The 8,258-nt window shown below is 63.3% G+C and overlaps 1 long non-coding RNA gene across 1 annotated transcript; it reads right to left on the reverse strand.

The window, feature by feature from the left end:
• Window positions 1–214: 214 nt before the first annotated feature.
• On the reverse strand, window positions 215–7,287 carry LOC117311733 (uncharacterized). Its single transcript, XR_004526022.2, has 2 exons — window positions 6,431–7,287; window positions 215–1,461 (listed from the first exon to the last, which is right to left on the reverse strand). It is a non-coding gene; the product is annotated as an uncharacterized lncRNA (long non-coding RNA).
• Window positions 7,288–8,258: the final 971 nt, after the last annotated feature.

Consider the following 8,258-nt stretch of genomic DNA (forward strand, 5'->3'; position numbering starts at 1 on the left):
TAGGACACTCCTCAAGGTCACCTTTCCATGACAAGGGCACCCTTTCCGCCCATGTGACTAAATTATCACCTTCCTCAGAGCAGGCGGATGGGGATCCTGTGAAGTCAGGAGCCCAGGATGCCAGGACAGTAAATTCAGACCAATCAACCCTCCCCAGTCAAAAAGCCAGAAGCTCCAGGGTTGGAGGCCAGAATAAATCACGAACCACCAGACCTTCAGGAATGAGGCAGGGGGCAGCTTTTATTTAATTGGACAACAGGCTCGACACACAGCATAGACTTTCCCAAGCTGCTGTCTGCCCCAGTGGGACAGGGGTACACTGAGACAACTCGGGGGGGGCTTCACACTGCCTCCCCAGTCTTACCCCCAAAAGAGCCCCATTCCATCTGATGATGGACAAAGTCTCAATGCATCCATGCCCTGGGACCACCCAAGGACTGAGCGGGCCTGTTTGTGTCCTTTGGGCCCACAGGGACCTCATTCCCTGCCCCACGTGCCAGGAGGGTGTCATGGCTCCTCCCCCCCAAGTTAGGAAGCCGCAGGCCCAGGGAGAAGGGGCCAGGCAGGTTCAGGTCAGGCCAGCCTGGTTCCGGAAGCCTGGAGTTGGCATTTAACGGTCTGGGGGCCCAAGGCAGCTTCCTCTTGGGTAACTGACTGCTGGGAAGATGCGAGCCAGCCATCCCCCAACCAAGCTTGGGAGAGGAGGGGCCGAGGGTCGGCCAGGCGGGGACACAGCTGGCTTCCTTTTTTCATGGAAAGGCTGGCCACCCGCCTGCCTACCCATCCTCCCTGGGAACACAGCCCAGCCTGAGATGGGACTGTGTGAGGGTCCCCAAGTGCAGAACTGGAGGAGGGGGCCTGCAGCAGACAGCGGGGTTGACCCATCCCATCCCAGGCTCCACTCGTCCCCAGGTTCCTCCTCCAGACACAGGTCCAGGGCAGGGTCCTCATCTCTTCTCACAGGAGGCGAATGGCCCACCCAAGGCAGGCGGGGGCCGAAGACTCCAAGGGGGCTTGACTCCTGTTCCTGCTGAACTGAGCCAGTCTGCACAAATCAACTGTGTTTCAGCTCAGTAGGCACGGGAGGCAGAGCCCAGGGAGGCCCGGAGGTCGGACAGGCAGGCGGAGGGGAGAGGTGGCAGGGCCAGAGGAGGCGGGGCCCCGGGGGGCGGAACTTAGCCACTGTGAACACGACTTGCTGTGGACCTGCTCACAAGCAGCTAAGCCCTGCTCCCCAGGCCAGACGCAGGCGGCGGAGGCCTCTCTGCCACCCCATCCCCATCCCTGGGTCAGTGTCCTCAGTGGAAGCAGTGACAGCGGTGGCCCCAGAGGCAGGGCTCAGGGTCGGTTGGAAATCCCTGGCAATGTGATTTGTGACAGGCAGCAAATCCCATCCCCAGGAACCCCAGCCGGCCATGGCACAGGGGTGGGGGGGCACCGGGCAGGGCCAGCAGCTGGCACCTAGGAGAGACAAAAGGAGGTAATGAGATTTGAGGACATCTGCCCTCCAGGTCCCCACTTGCTGCCATCCTTTGAGGTCTAGCAGGGAAGCCCTTTTTCCCCACGTGCAGCAGCCACTAAAGAGAGCTAGACCACCAGGCTGGATACCCCCAGCCCCAGCCATGCCTCCCGGGCCCAGAGAGGTATAGACACCCAGAGGGTCACTTTCAGCCAAGGAGCCTGCAGGAGCTCCCAGAGCCAGGTCCCCCCTCCCTTTCCTCACCACTGAGCCCTGGGCAGGCTAACTGGGGCCACGGGGAGAGGAAGCTGAGGGGGTGGCAGGCAGGAGGGTGAGGAAGTGATCTCACCCCAGCTGGCGCCACTTCCTAGAAGCCTGAAGGGCAGGAGGAAACCACCAGGGCCACCCCGCGTGGCCCTGTCTCCTTGGTGGTCAGGCCTCAGCCCGCACCCCACCAGAGTGAGCGGATGCTGGCGGCGGGCGCCCAGGTCTCCCCCGAGGCATGCGCGCCCCCAGAGCACCGGACCCAGGCTCGAGGTGCGAATTCCAGCTCGGCAGTTTCCCAAATGCCCTCCAAGCCTCAGTCTCCCCATCTGTAAAATGGAGCCAAGAGTCTCTATCACATAGCATGGTGAGGTTTCACCAAGAGTGCTGCCTAGCAAGTACCTAGCACCGAGACCACCTATAGCATTTGTGGGACTCAGGGCAAAATGAAGACTTGGGGCTCCCTGTTCACAAATTAAGAATTCCAAGACGACAGCAGAGCATGAACCCAAGCTCCAGGTCCTTCTCAGTGGCGGGTGACCCTGTGAATGGCACAGGTCACATGCCCATGAAGCCAGCCCTGTGTTCAGTAAACAGAGACCTCCCGTGTGATGAGAGCCCTGCGGCTAGGAGATCCAACTCTGGAGCCAGTCCAGCTGCCTATGAACCCTGGCTCCGCAGCTTCCCAGCTGGGTGACTCTCAAGTCACTCAGTCTCTCTGGGCCTCCGTCTCCCCATCAGCAAAGCAGGGATAATGTCATGGTAAGGATCCCGCGAGTGCTGTGTGTAATTAGGATGGGGCTACTCTGTCACCATTCACCAGGCATAAACAGGAAGGATGATGGCACGGAAAGCGCTGCACACGGGTAGGACCCCAGCGTCCAGATCTGGTAGGTGGTGGCCGCCACTGGGAGACAGGTGGAGTGAGGTGTCCTGCTCTGTGCCTCCCCCATACACACACATACACACCGGCCACCCGCTTTACGGTCGGGCCCTAGCCCAGCCCTGTTCCCTCAAGGTTTAGGGGCACCAACCGGGAGCAGACAAGGCCCCGCAGGGCGGCCGGCCTCCCTGGGCCGCCTCCGGAAGTGAGACAGCACATTCGTGTCCCAGGGACGAGAACGGGAAGGGCGGCCATTTGGCCAGGCCCGTTTCCTGTGGGGTTTCCCCTGCACAGAGCCCCGGGCCGGGGCCAAGGCCACTCCCCATCCCCGCAGGCGCAAAAGGCCTGGTTCTCGAGTGGAGGGGGCACCGTCATGCAGGTGCCCAGAAGCAGGGCCCCCGTTACCATAGGCGTGTCTCTCAGGCTCTGGGGAGATGGTGTCCAAGGAGGGCCAAGCTCCTGGCAGCCGGAGGCATTGTGGGGAGGAAGGGCCCTGGGCCCAGGGAGCACAGCAGGCCCCAGGCCACACCGATGGATGGATGGATGTATGGATGTATGTCTGAGTACGCTCTGCAGACAGGGCGTGGACTCGTGAGACATACTCTGTAATGCCTGCCCCCCCCCCGCCAACCCCATGCTCCAAGAATGAATCAGGGGCAGCTTCCGCCGGGGGCGCCACCACCACCGCCCCCAAGCCTGGTCCCCAAATACTTTCCACCCTCTCAGAGCAGCTGGGATCGGAAAATACCAAGGGCTGCAGGCCCCGCCCTGCCCGCTGCTGCTGCCCGCCCTCCCAGCCTGTCACTAACGCTTTGCCTAATGGGCCCAGACTCTCCGCAGAGGCTCCCGAGGCCAGGCCCCGAGCCAGCCGCTAACCTGGGCTGCCCAGCCAAGTGCCGCCTGACCACCCGCCCCCCACCCCTCACCCCCGGCCCAACGTGGCCACCATAACAACCGGCCCGATGGGCAGCCCTCAGAGGTTGGCGCCCGGCTGGAGGGAGGCAGGGCACTGGTAAGTGGGTGGGCCCCGCTGCCCACCCAGGGCTCGGGGGAGGGGGGCAGGCTCAGGAAGGGGTGAGTAAGTGAGGACTGAATCACTTGTTATAAATAGGGGAACCGTGCAAGTCACATCCCAGCTCCCATGGTGCCCAGCCACGCCACGCTCCAACCCCTGCCTTCAACTTTACTCCCCCTCGGACCAGTCACAGAATTCCCAGGGGACCCCTGATAGCCACACTTTGGGCCCTTTACTGAGGGGTACACCCTACTGCCAGGTCCGTCTCGGCCTTACCCTCGTCCTGACCTCCTGGTCTGCCTTTTGGGGGCCAATGGCCTTGAAGGCAGTTGTTGGCTTCCAGGCCCTGTCCCCCTCCTATAGCACCCCGACAATTCCCAGGCCCAAAGGTCAGGATTCCTTGGCTCCCCAAGGTATTCTCAGGGTGTGGGTGACCATGGTCCTGGACGATGACGCCTGACCAAGGCCAGAGGGAGGCCAAGGGGCTTTAGCATCTCAGAAGTCAGTTCCCTGGCCCCTCACCATCCAGGACCCCATCCCAGACCACCCAGGCCTGCTCTGCCCAGGGCCACAGCTCAGTGACCACACCCAGGGCGACGCCAGCTCCAGCACCCTGGGGCAAGGCGCCGCTGCAGCATGACTCAGCTGTGCCCAGCATGGCGGTGTCCTTCTCTGCCCAAGGATTCTCACACACCCACACCCACTGGCTTCCGAGTACGTCCTTCCCGGGGGACCGGCCTTTCCCCAGGCGCACCTCCGTGTTCACACAGGACACCCAATGGCAGGAGGAAAGGTGGCCAGAGTGCCCTCCAAGTGATCTGAAAGTGAGGGCTCAGGACAGGGAAGGGAAGCACACACTTCCATCCGCTCGTTTTTCCCAATGCTTCCCATATACAGATGGAGAAACTGAGGCCCAGAGGATTCAGAACCAGGCCCAAGGTCATGCGGGAAGTCTAAGGAAAAGCCAGGCCTGATCCTGGCATAAAGTGTATCCAAAGTGGGAAAGGGCCAGCCAGCCAGCCCAGAGAGGGGCCGGAAGGAGTTTTCTTCAGACCGCCCAGGGTTCCTTGCAGTGTCCTTCACTTCGAACAGACTCCCCCACCCAGCCTCCCAAAGTGAAGGGCAAACTGAAAAATGCCTTACGGTATATCAAAGCATCACCTGGGCCCCCAGAGAACAGGTCATCCCACTACACCCATGGGGCCAGTGACCCTGTGACTGCAAATGGGTCAGGGGTTTGCCCCGCAGCTGCGGCCTGCACAGAACATCTGGCCTCCACTTACAACAGGCAGGGGTTGGTAGGGGGGTCCCGGGGAGGACCCCTGGAGCATCCGCCTCTGCTGTTTCTTTCCAGTGAGCAAGGGTCTGCGAGACTCAGAGGCTGGGCCAGCACAGACAGGCCCGACCCCCCTGGACACGCCCTGTCACGCATGTGCTCCGCGTGCCAGCCCCGAGCCAGGCTAGCAGCTATTTTAGGGCCCCCTCCAGGCCCACAGACAAGACTTGCCCGTTGGGGTCTTGAGGGAGCTCCCAGAGGACATCCTGCAAGGACAGAGGGCAATGGGTGCCCCCTGGGCGCTGGGACAGAGCTGGCACCAGGCCCTAGGGCCCATGCCTTCCCAGGACGGTGGCATGTGAACACATGCGCACCGGCTGGCCCGGGCAGGGTGCGTGGGCGAGCGGACAGGGTGTGTCCTACATCACCTCGCCTCTAAGCCCGGGCACCTGTTGGGTACTGCCCTCCAGCTCGGGCTGGCATGGGCAGGGCTGCCAGAGGACACCCCTCCTGCCAAGGGTCCCACACATCCCAGCCTCACCCTCATATACCACCAGCCATGGACAGGCAGATGGTTGGGGCTGGGGCAGAGGGGACAGGTGACAGGGAGCCAACTGCACCTCCAAGGCATTCAAGAGGCCACTCACTGGGTCTGGGCCTGGCTGGGTTGCATAGGACAGTCAGCGTACGGCTGGGGGCTTTGGTAGCAGTCAAGTCCGGTGCTGGGGTCAGAGGTCAGTCTGGGGCTAGGATGAAGGGGTCAGAGTTCAGTCTGGGTGCTTTCACCCTCTTCCTGCCTCCCGAGGGCACGGGGACCCCAAGCTACGCAGGGCTGGGGAGTCAGCCCTCCAGGAATCTCCCAAACCTGGCCCCCTTCCTATGAATGAGCCCTTCTCCACTGGGCCAGAAGGAGTGGGAAGGGAGGAGAGGGTCCCCCAAGTCCTCCTAAGCCCAGGCTGTACTGCTGGGCCCCAGCCCTCTCCTCTGTGGAAGGCCTTCCCCTCACTCACTGGCTGACATGTCAAAAACTTGAACCACTGTCTCCCACCCGCATCCACAGAACTCTGGGAGACCCCGACCTACAAAGCCCAGACATGCACCCCCAGAGGCCATTCCCTCCACCCCAAGCGAGGCACATACCCTCCCACCCTGCGGCCAACTCCTGCCCACATCGACCTGCGCCGGTCGCGTTGGGACCCGTCCTCCCCACCACACTCGCAGGAGTCTCCTGGTGGGGGAGTGGTTGGGGGGGGGGGGCCGCGGCGGGTCCCAGGGGACGGGGTAGAGGTGGGCCGCCCTTCCCCCGCTCTGTAGGGGGCGCCCCGGGACTCCGTCGCCGCCACCACCAGATACACGGGCCCCGCGGTCCTCCCCCAGCCACCGGCGGCGGGGCGCGGGGCGGCGCCCTCCCCCTCGCCAAGGGCCGGCGGACCCGCCGGGCGCACCCCCACTCAGCCCCAGAGTCCGGCGCGGAAAAGTTGCCGCCGCCACCACGGCGCCGCCGCCTCCCTCCCGGTTCCCTCCCCGACTCACCCACGGGGGAGGGGAGCCGGCACTCGGGGCTCCGGCCGCCGCCCCGGCCCGGCCGGCGGAGACACAGGCGGGCGGGCGGCGGGGCCGAAACGAGCCGGGGGCGGTCGCCGACCGCGCTCCATCCCACTCACTGGCCGGCCCGCCGCGGGGTCGAATCGCTTTTAAAACCTCCCCGTCTCCTCCCCCGCGGCCGGGCAGGGGGCGGGCGCGGGGCGGGGCGGGCGCCGCCGTCATGTGCCCCCGGAGCCGGTCCGCCCCCACTTTCTTTCTCCGGTCCCCCAACTCTGTCCCGTCCCCAACTCAGCCCCAACTTTCTCCTCCCTTGTCCCAACTCTTCCTGGGCCCCATACTCAGCCCAACTCCTCCCTCTGGGTCCTGGACTCGGGGTCTAGCCCCAGTTTTTCAGCGAACGCTCTTCCTGCCGGGATAGGGCGGGAGCAGGGTTCCTAATTCACATCGCACCTCCGAAACTCCTCTTGGCCTAGGTCCTGCCCTAGGCAGGGAGAGAAACCCAGGAGGCCGCAGACAAGGGGAGGGGAGATGGAGCGGGCATGGGTGTCACACTGCCACCGCGGACCCCTCCCTTCCCTGGGAGGGCATGGGCCTGGGTATTCTGGGGTTCTGCCAAACACGAATCCCCACTCTTTCCAGTTCCACAGTGCGTTCTTTAGCCTCAGGAAGTCCCTCCTTTTATCCCACCCAACCTCTCCTGCTGCCATTGAAGACTTTCTGACCCCAGTCCAGGTGGTCCCTGGTCTAGGTCCCCTCCCCCCTCAGGCTTCCCGGCACACACCCAGGGCCTCTGGGAAACTCCCCAGCTCCTGGAGTATCCCTGGGAGAGAGGCCCTCCCTGGATCCCTCCCTCCTTCCCTGCATGCGTGTCTGTCCCACCTCATCCTCCACCGACCTCCCCTCCACTGGGAGGAGGAACACGGAGGCATTGTTCCCCAGGACGGGGCCCTGCCTTGGGGCCTGGCCCTGTGCCCAGGTGGGGGGCCGGGAACAAAACTCAGCAAAGGGGGGGCGGGGTGCCCTCTGATGCCAAGCCAGCCTCCTTGGGCATGCCTGGATGCCACTTTGCCCTCTCCAAGATGGGACTGGGGCCAATGGCCTCCAGACCACCACCACCACCACCACCACGATGCCACAGCAAGGTTCTGCAGCCAGAGGACCCTTCCCAGACCTGTGTGAGCATTGCTATGGGAGACGTTTTTTCTCCCACCCTACCCCGCTCCAACATTTCCAAAGTCATATAATTAGGGCTGGGGGTCAGATCCTTCACCACCCCACTTCCCAGGCAATAAGACTAAAGCTGGGGTGGGGAGGGGGCGACCCAGCAGCAGACCCAGGCAGAAGACTGGAGGAGCTGGTTGGGTGCCTCTGGGTCACTTTGCAGCCCAGAATTCCTCCAGAGTCCCTCATTTCCTCAGTACAGCTCAACAGGCTCCTACTTTGGATCTTGGTGGGATTGCGGAGAGAGGGGCAGAAGCCACACCTAGCTACTATCCCATGGGGCCCAGCCCTGGGGGCTCCTGGGTCTTTCTTCTCTCTGGGGCCCAAGGGGCAGGCTGGCCCAGGCTGCAGGATCTGGCAGGTTGGGGCAGGAGGGGGCAGAGCCGCCTGTGGGGCCCCAGGGGGAGATTTGGGGTGGCACAGAATTCCCCGACTCAGGGTGGGGCCCAGAGGGGGTGGGGCACTCGCCACATGGCTTCCTGAGCAGCTACAAACAGGGGAATGGAGTTCCCAGGGTCCAGAGTCTTCCTGTGGACACACACACACACACACACACACACACACATCATTCCAGAAGCATACAGCAACTAAATTA

This window comes from Tursiops truncatus, chromosome 3 (genome assembly GCF_011762595.2).
Source record: "Tursiops truncatus isolate mTurTru1 chromosome 3, mTurTru1.mat.Y, whole genome shotgun sequence".
NCBI classification, from domain to species: Eukaryota; Metazoa; Chordata; class Mammalia; order Artiodactyla; family Delphinidae; genus Tursiops; species Tursiops truncatus.